The sequence below is a fragment of the Callospermophilus lateralis genome, chromosome 11, assembly GCF_048772815.1.
Source record: "Callospermophilus lateralis isolate mCalLat2 chromosome 11, mCalLat2.hap1, whole genome shotgun sequence".
NCBI classification, from domain to species: Eukaryota; Metazoa; Chordata; class Mammalia; order Rodentia; family Sciuridae; genus Callospermophilus; species Callospermophilus lateralis.
In genome coordinates this window covers 114,507,319-114,524,245 of record NC_135315.1, presented here as the reverse complement: position 1 = coordinate 114,524,245, position 16,927 = coordinate 114,507,319, and the positions used below count along the sequence as shown (strand labels likewise).

The 16,927-nt window shown below is 36.1% G+C and overlaps 1 pseudogene; it reads left to right on the top strand.

Moving 5' to 3' along the window:
• LOC143637787 (contactin-3-like) overlaps nucleotides 1-16,927 on the top strand; it is a 119,130-nt pseudogene that overhangs the window by 55,453 nt on the left and 46,750 nt on the right.

The following is a 16,927-nucleotide window of genomic DNA, read 5'->3' as shown; positions in this document are numbered from 1 at the left end:
GATCAGTGTTGCTTCCCCCCCAAAAAAATCAATTTGGGTCCACAAAAATAATTCAGCATCCTCTATAACCTTTGAGTTGATGAAATTCCTCCTATGCACATACCATAAGTCTTTTGCACTTCAGTGTTATTGTTGGAATTGACTTCCTTTCTAGGGTTTCTACTCTCTAAGGAGGAGGACACTCATTAGAGTATCATCTGGGTCTTTCTCCAACTTCTTCGTAGGGAATTGTCTGGCTCCTGAATTTCTGTGGAAGATCCTAGCATAATGGGTCTCCTCCCAATTCTCTATTTGGTATCTGCCAGTTGGGTGGGGGTGCATGTCCTGCTGTTCTGTTTATTACACAGTTGGGCCTACCTGTAAGGGTAGCACCACTGGTTTTTCACAAGTGCCAATGACGTCCAGTCTACCACATTCTGAGAGGAGGTGTCAGGAGCCCATGGTTGCTCACTGAAGCAGTTTGCATCACTTTATCTGTAATATAAGCAATAAAGTGGATGGTTTTGGTTTTCATTGATTTGAATCAGGGATCAGAGAAGAAGAGAGCCCAGGGTGGGGACCTCTGAGTCTTAATTATTATACTCTTTGAAGTTTTCTTTCAATATATAAGCCATCAAACCATCATTTATCTTATTTGTCTGGGATTTTTATTTGTTTGTATTATCATTTAATATTTGAGTATTTGTGATATTTTTGGATATTCTTTTGTTTACAGATGCAAATATTTCAAATGAATTATTGCCTGGGCCTCATGAATGAATTAAGTGCACAGTTGAATATAATCATTTAGACTGGAAATCCTCTTTAAAGGTCATTTTTTTCCCTACTGATTTGAGTCCTCTAGAGAGAAAATTTTTGTCACTTTCATATAAATTCATTTAGCTCCAGATATATTTGACCTGATAATATACATTTAGAAAGACTGAATTGAAGTGAAGCAAATGACCTTTTATTGTTAGTTCCATCCTTATGAATATGAAGGCATGTCTGTTGGTATCAATTCAGTGTTTCCCCAGCTGCAGAGTGAAGCCAATCTCAATCTACTCTAGGACTTCAGGTGCCTGCTCCATGGAACATGTGTGTCTGGCAAAACCACAGAGCCACTTCTGATTTCACTGCTACCTTCCTCAAAGATATGATCATTAATAGTTGACTCTTTCCCCTTCCGCTTCTCTTTTCCTAGTAGATTGTCTGACTAATGATCACTAAACAAACACTGTTGGGTTTATAAGATGAAAGACCATAAAGAATGAAAGTCTAGTATTATTTTTCTAAACACTGTCTGCAGGTGATCTTTGAACTGCAGGGGGGACAGTGCTTCTGCCAAACTTGTAGGTGTGAGAGTAGCTGTAGGTGAGAAGATACCCTGTCTTTTTCTCTGGTGTTTATTTTGTCTCCGTTTCATCAATACATAGTTCCTTTCCTTGACTGTCATTATCTAGCATATGCATGGTGAGTGCTTTTCTCTTGGAACTAATTGTATGCAAACAGCCCTTAGAATACATGCTCAGAAGGCACTACCCAAAATAGCATTGTCAATTTTCTGTACAGCAGTAATCAGTTCGACTTTATGCGGTCTCATCTCTGCTGAGGTGCACTTCCTGAGTAAAGGAGGAGTGGCAGTGTGTTTGTTAAATCCAAGTTGAATAAGTTGCCATCATATTCAGAACACAGGCAAAGGGAAAGCAGTATCTTCAACACCCTGCTTTATATATGGAGCACTCCACACTTTCCATGTTCTGGAACACACTGTTATTACGGATGCTTAAATGCTATCCTAAAGCACAGGTCAGCGTTGCCTAGACAACATTATACTTTCTGAGCAAACAGTGTTTTTTAAAAGTCATAAATTCAATGCCATCACTGAATTATAGCATGGATCATTAGAGCAGCTCAGAGTAATTACGTTGACTTATCCCAAACCATCTGCAGACTGCATAAAGTTAAGGGAAATAATTAACCTCTTGCTAGAACAGAAAAGGCCAATAAAAATTACACATAAAGGTATATTATGAAACGGATCAAGAAGTTAAAATGCCACAGTGATTTAAATTGCCCATTACTCAAAGCAAACTGGAATACCATGTTTCTGAATGTTAATCTCAGAAATCTTTATTTAACCTTCTGTGCCAAGACTAGAGTCTCTCATTGTTATCTATATTTTCAGCTCTGTTTGCAGAAAAACCTGTTCCCAGAAAGCTTAGAGAGCAATTTCATTTATAGTGAAGTGGTATAAAATTTTCACTTCAAATCTCTGTAGGGAAGCTTGGCTTATTGAAGGTTTTCTGTTGAGAAACAATTACTTCATCCATTTACTGAATATTGTTTATTTTTATGTTGTGCAAAATGCCCTGTGGGCCTTTTAGAACTTACTGGAAGAACCAATTTAGGAAGAAAATAACCAATTAGCTCAATTTTTATGATACACACAGAGTTTACATTCTTTGAGAGTCATTATGTGTGTTTTCAAGTCCTCCAGTGATTCCTAAGATGTTAGTCCTGGCCTGTGAAGTTGTGCCTCATGTCAACATGGCCATGAAGACAGATTTACCCAATTTTAACTTGAGTTAATACGATGAAGGACTTCTTGTTCTCCAAATATTCCAAATAATTTCTTATTTTTAGTGGAAATTTACTAATTCATAACATGAAGAGATAACTGGAATTACCTATCTTACTTTTGTGATATGAAGATCAGAAGCTATAAATGAAAGCTCAACATCTGATCAGTCAACAGGAGGCATTTTTTTTTGTCTTTGTTTGAAAGCTTACTAATTCATCGAGTTTCCAGTTCTGTCCCCTTCCTGTCATTCAAACCAGATGAGTTTGCCTCTGCCATTTAAATGTCTTCCTAACCTTCTGATATCATTGGCCAGCTTCCTTTCTTTACATAGTTAAAGTCTCCAGAAAATCTTCATTTTCTTTTCATGGGTGACATTTGGAGAGCAGTGTTTTGGATCAAGTGATATTCTCTTTGTGTGTCATGGCCCCCAGATTTTACTGATGGGATCAGCAACTAGAATGTGCTGGGAGCAGTGTCCTTGATTACAGTTTCTCTTTCTTCCAAGGAGTTTCTCGATCAGATATCCCATCACTCTCTTTTCCTCAATTAGTTTCTCAATTTATCCTTTACCTCTCCCTCTATGTTGGCCTTTTCTTTAATAGTAATAGTAATTAGGAATTTTATCTTTGCTTTAGGTAAGTGATTTCTAGGTTTTCAGATTGAGGATATAGTCTTCTTCCTACAGTCAATGAGGTACTAGAGAGGAAAGTCTCAGCAAGGATTGGGCAGGTGGAGGGAGAGAGGCATGATTTATACTTAAGTTTACTCCCCACGGTTCTCAAAATTCCTGATCTATACTTTCATATCTTAAATTTTCATACATCTTTCTACTCTGCAGGGAATTCAGTTATTATTGCATACTAATTTAAAAAAGTCTTTGCTCTCTGGGAGACTAAGATATAAAGATATTTTTTGTAAAGTTCTTTGATTACCTTTTTGAGACAAAAATGGGCTTTTATTTTATACTAAACAAATAGTCACAGTTCATGAAGGAAATCAAATACAATGTGCTTTTCTATTGATTCCTAGAAAAATTCTTGGAATTTTTAAAATTTTTTAATGAAATTTCCCCAATTTGAAATACAATATTCTTGTTCCTTGATTTTCTTAGTAGGCCAAATATCCCAAACTCTTGTTTTTAACCTACCTTGATATAGTTAAGAAAAATAACACATGACTAGCAAACATTCATGGATAGCTCTCCTCAGGATCCAGGATCATGAACAGCTCCTGTGTACTGGTGCTAATTTTCCCTGGACCTCTTTACTTGAGAAAAGGTAGGAGGATGCAAATGAAAGTAAATCACCAGGCTATTAAAAAACCATACAAAATCAATGCTGCCTATATTATTTGATACATAAACTCTACTCACAGTGACTTTTTTGTGACTCTGTAGTTATAAAGATGTTACACATCTAAAAATCTTGCAACAAATAAGATAATATTTAAAGCCTGAGTTGATATCCTCCATTCTATTCTAATATCCTTGTCATCTTACCTAGCTCTTCTATGGGTGGCCCAAAAAGTGGAAACATGTATTAACCATTCTGACACTGGGGCTCCAAAGCTTTTAAGAAGTTTGCCATCCATTTGCATAAATGCAACACTCATGCATTAAGAATATGAATCACAAAAGATAAAAGCCCTTCTCAGTTGTCAGTAGATAGTATAGATATAATGATTTTAGGAATTCAAAGAGAGAGAATATGATCATGAGTAGACAACTTGGGCAACAAAGGTACAAGGATCAGACGGATGAGAGATGTTAATCCTATCTTGTTCTTTCTTGGTGCAAGTGACTCCCCTTCTAAGAGGACTTCTGAAACCCCCTACCTTGGAAGCTCACATAAAGTAATTCTCCTTCACCCTCTCTCTCTCCTTCAGAATACTTCTCAAATCTCTGAAATTTTCACGTTTACTTAGTGGCTTAATGTCTGCGATTCTAATAGACTGTTATTTCCACAAAGATGGAGACTTTTTATCTATAGGTAAAAAAACCCAGCAACTTCCCGAGTGCCTGTTGCATATAAGACACTTATAATATTTCCTTGATCAATTAGTAAGATGCTAAAGCTTTAAGTATTTCAAATGGATGCTCAAAAACTTAAAAGTAATATTAATCAAAGTTTTCAGAATCTTTACAATAGCTCATAGGTGACCACACAATTTTTATTTTTTACAAAACTTGAATTTTTATTAAGTCAACTGTGACTTTCCTAGTTCGTAATGAAAGACAAGCAGGTTTCTTGGTTTCCATATATTTTTTTCAAATTTAAGGAAATGATGACATGTCTGCTTTTTATTTTCTGAAAACTTACAAGGTTACCCCATGAGTAATCTACAACAATATATATTTTGGAAAACATTTCACACTTATTTGATAAAGGCATTTACAAATTAGGTGCAATGTTAAGTAATGCTGTTTAGTAGTGCTGCATAAAAACATCATGCAAAGTTCAATTTGGTAGAGCATTTTTTCTTATTCAACTCTGTGTATCTATGCATGTTTTCTTTTCATTTTCTTTATTCCTAAAAGGCCATGGCTTAGTTTATCAGACCTTAACAGTATTAGCATAAGATAATAAATTCTGAAAAAAAATTGCTATTTATTTTTTGAAAAAAAAAGTTACTATTACACATTTATTGATCAAATGTACTTTTCCTTTAGATTTTCTTTTTTAAAAGATGGAGGACTCAAAATAGACAATGTGACAAAGGCTGACTCAGGAACCTATACCTGCACAGCAGAAAACCAGTTTGGGAAAGCCAATGGGACAACACACTTGGTAGTCACAGGTGCGTGTGTTTCGTCAAGATGGGTTTATCAGAGATGCGTTTCATGACATATATTATTATTATGGTTAAAGAAACTGGGCATGTGTTTTCCACAAAATGTGGTACATTGTGAAGGTAAAAAATGTGTTTGCGCTTGTGTTTCTAACAAGTGATGGTCAAGAACATGACACTGTATACTTCTATAGCACAGCACAGTGGACATGGTGGGGTACTTGGCTACTACTGTGCTGGGATGATGGGAAAATGGCATATGCTGATAATCTTTTATTTTATGTTCTCCTATTGGGTCAGATCTTCTAAGTGTGTTCTCTTTTTCATTAAAATTGGTCTTTTCTGGAGATGTTCAAGCTCATCAAATAACTGTTGATATCGATAAGATTTAAGTTTTGGGTTAATTTTGTTCATTTATCCATTCAGGGGAAAAAAAAAAAACGAGCACCTATTATGTACCCATTGTTTGAGCTGGATCAGTGAAAACATTGAAACAGAATCTTTAGTCATTCTTTTTACATTCTGCCCAAGATAGAGAAATGAAAATTAGGAAGAAGAAATAAGGAGATCATTAGAAGGAAGTATATTGCAAACAATTGAGAAAGTAAAGAGACTATATGAAGAAATATGAGTTAGAGTATGAATCAAGATAAGTGAGATGGAAATTTTGGTACAAAGACTCCAGGGAGATAAAGGAGTTTACCAGGAGATTTCTAGGGTGCAGTTATGTGGACCAATTGTAGATCTTGCTAAGACTTCAGTTTTCACTTGAATTGAAAAGTGGAACTACTGCAAGGTTTTCAGCAGAGAAATAAGATGATGTGAAAGGGTGACTCTAGCTGTTTTTCAAAGTCTCAGGAGCCCATGACTGTTAACCAACAGGAAGTGATGATGATCCAAGTGAGATTGGCAGCTGAGGAGCTAATGGAATGGGATAAGATTCTGCATATATTCTGAAGGATAAGGTGTTTACAAATTGGATTTGAGGTCTCAGAAAGGAGTCAGGAGGGACTGCAGGGTGTGTGGTGAACAAATAAAAAAATGGCAGAAGAGCTGAGATTGCTCAGGCTGTGGGTTTCAAAGCTTTGGGGTGAAAGAAGAGCATGAGCATAGTTTGGATGTTTAGAATATCGTTAGGATCTTTCCCTGTAAAGCAGATCAGAGATTTGCCAAAATCTTAGTGGATTAAAATAGCCTGGCTTCACTTTTCATGCATACTGCAAGTCCTCAGAGTCAGCTTTGCTTCCTCATTCAGGAACAAAGACCCCCAGTGTCTTCACCATCTGGGACAGTGCACGTCACCACAGAACAGGAAGGAGACACATCACATTACCTATTAGTTCCTGCAGAATTCTGCCTGTCGCTGCTACATGTAACTCTTACATACATTTCATCAGCCAAAGCATTGTACTCTGCTCTGCCTTAATTCAAAAGAGTTAAGAATTTAATCCTACAATGTACTTTATGGGAACTAATGGTGACTAACACCTAAGTGGAGACAGTGAGTAGGTGGTTGGATAGATGACCTTGGACTTGTGTAAATCAAAGATGAAGAGATACCTTTCACAGTTGTTGGCATATAGATGAGGACTTGAAGCCAAGACACCATCTTAGATCACCTTAAAAAGAATTTTAAAAAGGACTGAGCTTGACACATTCATTGTACATTAAGAAATATAGTAGCAGAAGTGAGACCTTAAAGAGAGATAGAGAAAAGGAATGACCAGGACAGTAAATAATACTGCAGGAGCATGATGTCCCAAAAACCAGTTGAGGAAAGAGTACGAGGGAGAACCAGTGATCAAGTGTGACAGAGCTTAGAGGCTCAAAGAATGAGACCAAGACTTTATCATTGGGTCTCATAGCAGGGGACCTTGATGAGAACAGGTTAGTCAGGGAGACCTATGCCCAACTACTGGGTTAAAGAGGCTATTTAATCAAGAAAGTACAGACCACATATGCAAGTGACTTTTGAAGACATTTTCTGCCACATGGTGTAACATCAAGGGGAATGGCACTGGGAAAATTGGAGCAAGGAAATTTAATTCAGAAAAGATAGAAGGTTCATGGTAAGGGCAGGCAGAATGTGCCACAGACATTTCCACTAGGGGAAAAAATGACATCAGTTAACATTTTAGCAGAGTGCCCTCCCATTGCGCTTATTCTAAGCATCTCTAAGCTTATTCTGAGCTTTTCATATCCACGTACACATCAAAGGTTTGAGTCTATTTGAATTTTGATGTTAATGTGTTTTTTGGTCATTGAAAGTTGGTGAAAACACAGTAGTTTCTGTTTCTCCCACTATATTTCACAAAACCATAAAACTAAGTTGAAATGGATTTTTCAGTCTTATTATAACTCTTGCTTACTGGTGACTTTCATCTTAAACTTTTGTAATCTGTTGACTCAGATATGCTAATTATTTTAAAAAAATTTGGTGGATCCCATGAAATGTATTATAGGACTGCATTAAAACATCTATTTTAACCATGGAGGCTTTTCATTGCATAGATGTGTGTGTATACCTAAGCATATAAAAGCTCACACACTATAGGGTGGATGAAGAATTTGCCTGTACAAATTGCTTTCATCACAACAGAAATGCTAAAGTTTTACTTATGAATTATCTCCCTAATAGAACCAACTAGGATAACGCTGGCGCCATCTAACATGGACGTTTCTGTGGGTGAAAGCGTCATTTTGCCCTGCCAGGCACAACACAATCCGTTGTTAGACATTATGTTCACTTGGTATTTCAAAGAGGCCCTCACGGATTTTAAGAAAGATGGATCTCACTTTGAGAAAGTCGGTGGGGTAAGTCATGATATTTTTGTCATCCTTTTTCCTATTGCTCAAGTCTGTAACACCTGGCCTTTAAAAAAAAACAAAACATCAGGCCCATAGGTGATGCTCTAGAAATGCATATTAAATGAGTGAATCTGGTGTCTCAATTCTGTTTTGATCTAATTTTGTTTGTGTAATTACCAGAAATTGAGCACATTTACTTTAACCTGTAATTTTAATTAAAACTGATGCATGTCGCACTTATACTAAATGCTATTCTTCATGAGAGGTTGTGGTTAGTATCCCAGGACATGGAAATTACTCTCACACAGGTGTTTACTTTGAACAGGTCATATTATGATGAACTGGGGGTAAGTTACATTTGATAAGTATTTTATCTGAATGCCTCACCCCAGTGTTCCTGGTAGCTGTTCTGGACAACAGCATAAGACTCTTCATTGTACAGGTGTACAAATTGAGGACTTGAAAAGTACAAAAACTTTGTTAGAGTCCCTTATCTGGTTACTGGTGGAACTTCAAGCCCAAATCTGTGGGTCTTCTTCAGGGTTCCATTCCATTTTGCCTCCTCACTGGTGAGGGTTCCATGTTAAAAATAAATAAATGAATAAAAGTCACAGATCTCAAGGAAAAATTGACACTTGGATAATGGCTCAGAGTTGGTGAGCCTCCAAGGCTGACCATCGACTGGTTGCATGTGTGTAACTTTAGGATAGCAGGGCCAGCCAACCTGCCATCTTAGTGCCTTGCCTCGGAAACTTCCTACTGTATGGAGATGTCAAGCCTGGGTTTGTCCTTATGCATTTACCATGTAGGCATCCCCTGAAGCAGAAAGCCATATCAGGGTCAATTCAAATACATTCATGTGGCAACACCTCATTAAATATATGTATATGCCTATACAGGTATATTAACGTATCAGGATCTTACACAGTTTTAACGATGATGCTAGGAATTTGAGGGTGTCCTCTCTCATATGTTTTAAACTCCTAATGCCCAATGCCTCATAATATGACCCTTATTTGGAAATAAGAGATTATTGCAAAAATAATTTAGTAAAATCAATCTGAGGTCTTCCTGAGTAACTGGTGTCCTTATAAAAAGAAGGCTCTGTAGACAGAGGCACAGAGAGATGCAGACACACAGGGGAAAGAAGGTCATAAGAACATGGAGGAGTCAGAAGTGTAGTTATTCTGCACAGACCCAGAAGTACCTGGGGCACCAGAAGCCAGAACAGGCAAGGAAGAAATCAGAATTACAGGTTCTGGAGGGAGCAGGGCCATACCAGCACCCACATTTCAGACCTCTGGCTGCCACGACCATGAGACGACATAATCTGTTGCTTTAAGCCATCCACTTTGGGGTTTTGCTAAGGCAATTCCTGGATATCAGTATTAAAAAGAGAAAATTTTTAAAAGAAAATGGAAAACTGAGATATTAGACATCTACCTAGAATTATGTACAATTGCAGTACCATTTTTGTTTTCTTTTTCTTTTTTTTTTTCTTTATTTGGTTTTATAAGTATTAGTTTTCTAATTGTTCTCACTGAATCAAAGCTTTGGAGAACATTCTTAATTGGTATAGTCCCTTAGCCTTTCTTTTACTATAAGTTTAAGTGCCTCCCACTTTTAAAAATTGTGACTGTTTTTTTTTATCACAACAGGAAAAGGCTTGTGCCAATATTTTCAGCTGACTTGCTGCTCCATAGAGTCTTTTGCAATTTCTCCTTCTTGTATGGAAGGTGTGGGAGGGGTAAAAAGTTCACATGTCACTCCCCTGAGGGTCCTTTACTCAGGGTGGGAAAGGCTTCTTCTCTAGCCCAGCTGTTCTCCTAACTTAATTCTTAAATCAAGAATTCAGTTTGAGGGGCCAAGGGTGTGGCTCAGTGGTGGAGCCCTTGCCTGGCATATGTGAGGCCCTGGGTTTGATCCTCAGCACTGCAAAAAAATAAATAAATAAAATAAAGGTATTATGTCCATCAATAGCTAATTCTTTTTAAAAAATTCAGTTTGAAATATTAATTAATTTTGCCATATAATGTAGATGATTATGCTTTAGATTTATCAGCTGGATTCTAAGCTGTTGGTAATATTCCAACCAATATGGCACTCTCTGTCTTATTTAATGCTGAATAAATGTGTATTGCAAGACTGAATATCCCAAGCAGTTTGTCTGTAACGTGCACCCCACAGCCACAAAGAGAGGCTCAAAGGCTGAACTCGATAGTTGCTCTCTAGAAGAGGAACTTGTAGTTAAGAACATTGGGGTTGATAATGTAATTTAACTCTCCTGATTTACATGGCACTGATGGGCTTTGCAGAGAGCATAAAATCATCTCTGTGAGGAGTCAAGCATCCGAAACGTGGAATTTCATAAATTAGTGCCATTGCTTGCCAATTCTATTCCTTCTATAACATGCTAGTTCATGGCCTATGAATTTTTTTATAGACTTGTGCCATTAGTAACTTAATATTCTCCCATCAGTATAAAACAGTAAGCCATGCAAGATGACATTGCCCTTAAGCACAAGCAATTAAGTAAATCTGTTTTCCATTGCATGAGAAGGGAATTATATAACAGCTCTCACCCTCTGATTCTGTATTCATTGCAGCATGCACATTAATCCCTAGATAGTCTGCTTGCCTTTATTTCCCAGTATGTTCATAGATATATTTCTTGTTTTCCAAAATAGTAAAATGTGATCAAAGAAGCTGTTGAGTGAAGAAGTTACCCAGACAGGTGGATAGTAAGAGCCAAGTTTTTGAAATGGAGGAGTGGTTTAGGTTATAGAAAATCCCCCACTTTGAACCAATTCAGTCAGTTGTCTTTGGGACTATACTAGGTATTCATTACTTATTCATTTTTGGAAGCACATATCTTTTAGGGAAAATAATTCATAAATTCATAAAGCTCCAATAATTTAGACCAGATATATTAGTTAGGCTTGTGCTTTGTGCCAAAGGAGTTTGACAATACTGGTCACAGGTTTCTGCAAGGTCAGAATTATATATTCAGAAAAGCTTATTAAACCAAGTATCTGTAGAAAATTGGCACAAAGGAGAAGTCTATGTCCAAAGAAGTGCTTCAGACTGTGCCCATGGGACATGCTGAAGTCCTTTAATTAAATAAGCAGCCAAAGGCTTCCACTTAAGGGGGACTGTGTGCTAAGCGTGTCTTTAAAGGTGTGGTGTGGCTGATTCAAGAAGTGGCATTCGTGTTCAGAGGCACCAGAGTTCTAGAGCACTGTTGACTACTCAAAGATGCCTGTGGGTGAGCGGATCTCCTGAGTCTATGTTCCATATTATCTGATCTCTCTTCACATTAGTGTTTGCATTTGCCTTGCTCTCTCCTTTCTGAGATCCGGTACACACTGGTCTCTGGAATGTAACTTTCTCTCCTGTTTGTCAATATCTACATATGTCCCTATAGCATTCTCTATGCAGAGAATGTATATATTAGCACATGTGCAGTTGGCCTGCCATTTGCAAAGTGGAATAAGAGACTCAGGTCAAGCAATACGGATTTGGTGATATCCTATATTTAACCAGCCATTGTATGCACTCAGTCTGCAGGGGGTGGGGGGAGAAAAAGAGATTCTGTTATTTACACCTATGTAACATCTTTCTTTTCCTACTTTAAATACAGCTTATTTTCCACAAGTAGGAAAAGGGAAATAATTGTCCAAAGTTTAAGAGAAATAGAAGAGCATCTTTGGCTGGTATCTAAACACCTGGGACCTGGCAATTGAAGTCTGAATTCAGGGATATTCAAAGGTATTTTTGATGTGCTTAATCAGCTAAATTCTAGGTATAAGATTCTTTTTGTGATAGGAGCTCACTGTGGGATAAAAGCATTCAAACCCAAACACACGAGGAGTTCACTGTGTATGCTCTGAGAATCCTTGGATTGTGTAGGTGCTTTAGCAATGAAGAATGTCAGAATCCATGCTGTGTGCTTTTCCCAACACTTGTGGGATTGGTTCTGTGATGAATTAAAATGTTTGTGGAAAGAAGTCACTTGAAGTAGTAAGAATTTTAGCAGTGACAATCCGCCATTCACTTAACTGGCTCACTTCAATTTGATTGATTTCCACAGGCAACACAGTCTCACTCCAGTTATAGCAGCTACCCACAAGCTTGATGCTTGAAGTATTTCCTAGCTCTCAGTTGTAGAGAGGAATATCTTTGAAGATGATAAATGGTGTGTGATAATACAATGTGGTCACTTTGGCTTGAACTGTTTGTGTGCAAGAGCTTAAATTTTAAAACCAGCCATTCTTTACTATACAAAACCAGGTAAAAGATCACTTATAGATTTTTAAATATGCATCTGTGGCACTTTTGTGTCACTTTGAGTTTTTCAATATATCCTTTAGTCATACTGTAAGTTTTATATCTTGTCCAAGTTAAAGGTGTTAGCTGATCTAGAAAGATCGTTAAGAAAATGTTCCCAGTAATCAGCCCACAAAATTGGATTTACCAGAGATGCTGTTATTATTCATGTTACAGACACTTCCACAAAGCACATTACCTCCCATACTGCTTCTCAGGGTGAAGATCAGGGTTCCCCAATTCCAGGCAGAAACAGCAAATGTAAAAACACTTCCCTATCTCAGCATTTTCTCAACCACATATGCAGAGACTCAGTCCCTGCTTTGAGTTGTTTTCCCAGGACTATGTTTCTCATGTATGGTATTTATTAACATGAATGGTCCATATCCACCCCCAGTGGAAACCCTGTAAAACAAATTTGAATTTACAACAAGATAAGCAAGAGACAAACCAAGCACTGTGTAATGTATTATACTAAGACACATAAAAACAGCAGAGTTACAATAAAAATCAGACTATCAAGAAAAAACTGTAAATGAAGAGATGTGCAAATATTTATCAGGCAAATGCAACAAAAGAGAGAAACGAATGCTAATTTCAAACAAAGAATAATGCATGGCAAACCTAAAGGGCAGAAAGAGAATAAATGTATTTTGAAAATATTTTTCCATACCATGAAGTTATAATAATCAGAAACCACAATGCCATAAATAATATACCATTAAAGTAGATAAGATCAAAGGGAAGAAATAATGAGAGACAATACTCTTGTGTACATTTTGAGAGCTTTTCTTTCAAACACCAGAAGATCAATTGGCCCAATGTTAAAAAAGGACAATTTGATGCTACCATTAATTGAAGCAACAGATACACATGAACAATTTTTCCTTCCAAAGGACAATGTACATTCATTTTCATTTTTTTACACCTTTGTAAAATTTAAGTAACAGAAATTAAGAAACAAATGCATGGAAAGGAGATGGAATTGATATGATCTCAAAAAGCACAAGATAACATCTTGGAAAATCAAAGAAAAATAGTAAAGTTAGGTGTGAGAAAGAGAATATAACAGACAAGAAAGAAACATTAGATCAGAGGATTTTCTGTTTTAAGTTTCATATGTGACAATCCAATTAGTTGGAGAATTTCTGGGAAAATATAAATTATCAAAATATAAATGTTTATTAAAAATTAAAATTATAATCTCCAAATTGCGTTCCAGAGTAGCTGCACCAGTTTGCAATCCCACCAGCAGTGTATAAGTGTACATTTTCCCCCACATCCTCACTAACACTTACTGTTCTTTGTGTTCTTAACAGCTGCCATTTTGACTGGAGTGAGATGAAACCTTAGAGTAGTTTTGATTTGTATTTCTCTAATTGTTAGAGATGATGAGCATTTTTTTTCATATATTTGTTGATTGATTGTATGTCATCTTCTGAGAGTTGTATGTTTGGGTCCTTGGCCCATTCATTGATTGAATGATTTCGGGGTGTTTAGCTTTTTGAGTTCTTTATATACCCTAGAGATTAGTGCTCTGTCTGATGTGCAAGGGGTAAAGATTTGCTCCCAAGATGTAGGCTCTCTATTCACTTCACAAATTGTTTGTTTTGCTGAGAAGAAACTTTTTAGTTTGAATCCATCCCATTTATAAAAACTGGTAATGGAACCACCATTTGACCCAGTTATCCCTCTCCTCAGTCTATACCCAAAAGATTTAGAAACAGCATACTACAGGGACACAGCCACATCAATGTTTATAGCAACATGATTCACAATAGCTAAACTGTGGAACCAACTTATATGCCCTTCAGTAGACGAATGGATTTAAAAAAATGTGGCATATATACACTATGGAATATTACTCAGCAATAAAAGAGAATAAAATCATGGCATTTGCAGGTAAATGGATGGACTTAGAGAAGATAATGCTAAGTTAGCTAATCCCCCAAAAATAAATGCTTAATGTTCTCTCTGATATAAAGAGACTGATTCATGGTGGGATAGGGAGGGGTAGCAGAGGAGGAATAGATGAACTCTAGATAGGGCAGAGGGATGAGAGGGGAAGGGAGGAGGCATGGGGTTAAAAATGATGGTGGAATGAGATGGACATCATTATCCAAAGTGCATTTATGAAGATGTGAATTGGTGTGAATATACTTTGTATACAGCCAGAGATATGAACAATTGTGCTCTATATGTGTAATATGAATTGTAATGCATTCCGCTGTCATATGTAAATAAAAAAAATAAAAAAATTAAAAATTAAAATTACATATTCACTAGAGCTAGATAATTTTACTGATTCTTTTTTTAACTTTTAAAGAAACAGACAAATGTTTATATTGTGTACTTTTTGACAACATAAAAAAGTTAAAGTTAATTTTTTTTCCATGGACTTTGTAAGGCTAGCATATTCTTGAGAACATATCCTGGGAAGATAGTAAATAAATCAGTAAATGTAAAAAATTCCATGAATATATTATGAAAACCTAAGTGAAATTTTACCGGTTCAGAAAAACATTATATTAAAGGAACAGGGCCTTCATAAGCTACTAGTTGTCCCAGGAAATATACATATGTCTATATTGATATATCTCATAAAATAGTTCATGATTTTCTTATCAGATATTCAGTAAAATTAATAACAATTACTGAGCTTTAAGTTCATGTTAAAATAGGTATAAGAAGATTCTTTTCTCTCTATTTCAAAATTATCTTTAAAGGAAAATAGTAGAAATACTTTTACTTAACTCAGCAATAAAACAGGGATTTTTACAATGTCATGAATAAAGTCATTTAGAGATGTCTACATGAATTTAATAAGGTGTAAACATAAATAAAAGGTAGCCTTTGAAATAAGGAAACAAAATTACAATTATTTGAGGACATAATGATATTAGTATCATACCCAATAGTATCAACTATAACATTTAAAAAACTAATCAAAATTCAGTTATCTACCATGTTCAGTACAAAGTAACTATGCAAAATGTAATAGTTTATTTATTTATGTATCAACAGCAACCCATTAGAAAGCATAATAGGGAGGATAAAAACTTCCCTCAAAAGAGAAATAATATGACTGTTAATCATTTACACAAGAAGTTAATGAGGCCTAAATAAACTACAATACTTTCTTAATACAAGTAAATGATTAACGAGAAACAGGAAAGGAAGCATTAAAATTTCAAGATTCTTAGATAAAACAAAACAGGTATATATTGTCAGATTTCAATTTTTCTCTTATTTCTCTGTGGTTTTAAATCTGATCTCAGGTTAAGTAAATGAACCAATCTTATTTCAATTTAAATTATTCTGAGGATTTTTAGAATAAGAAATGAGGATAAAATAGTTAATAGTATTTGAAAGAAGGCTATTGACCCTTGTAGATAGTTCTGGGGTTCTGGAGGTGTCTACTCTGGGAGAGAATTGCTGGGCCAGATTAGAGTTACATGCGAATAGACTCCTTGTTAAAGACCAAAGTGGAGAGCCAGCTTTTGGAAGCTATTTCATTCTCATATATGCTATTGATCATCAATTCTGTTGGCTCAGATTTCTCATCTGTGAAACTGAGGAGATAGTACTGTTTTATTCAGAGGTATATAAAAGGTTCTAAGAACAGTGCAGGTTAGCTCCTATTGTTAGGATGGTAGGACTGCTTTGAATTGTTCTCCAGAAAAGCTTCTGCAATTCCTGCTCCCATGAGTGGTGGCTCCCCAGTGTTCTTTTCTGCACAGGGGTTTTTCCTTGATTTTTCTTTTTAAAGTTTTACTAGACAGATGATTGAAAAACAATACCTTATCGCCAACTTCTCATTTCTCAGAGATCAAAAATCTCCCTAGTTGCTTTTTAGTGATTTGGATACTAGGGGAGTATTTAGCATTATAACTGAGTCCTCCAAATGCTACAGTTAATACTACCTCTAAAGAAATGCAAGATTGCTCTTTCAGCCAGAAGAAAGAAAAAAATAGCTTTTTCTCCCCAAAGAGAGAGATTCACATATGTACTCTCATGTACACTCACACACACACACACACACACACATACACACACACAAAATTGCCTGATTGTATAGGTAGCTGATTTTTAAAAATCTAGAAATAGAGAATTACTTTCAAAAGTTACAAAAGCAAAATACCTATTGCATTAAAACAACCTTAGCTACACAGAAATTTATTTTGTTGGGTTTTTTGGGGGGAGGATAAATTTTTTTGGTATGTTTTTGTTTTTCCTAAAGACCAAGTAATGAATTTTACATTTGCGTAGATCAGATTTCCATCTCATCTGTTTCAGATATCCATTGGACAGCTTTCTTTTCAGAGCACAGCAGGAAATCTTTTATTTACACACCAATTCCAATATGTACTGATCATTTCCTGGCTCACAAAATTGCCTGTTCATCCCTCTAACCCCTGGCAACTACATCATGCAGTTGGAATC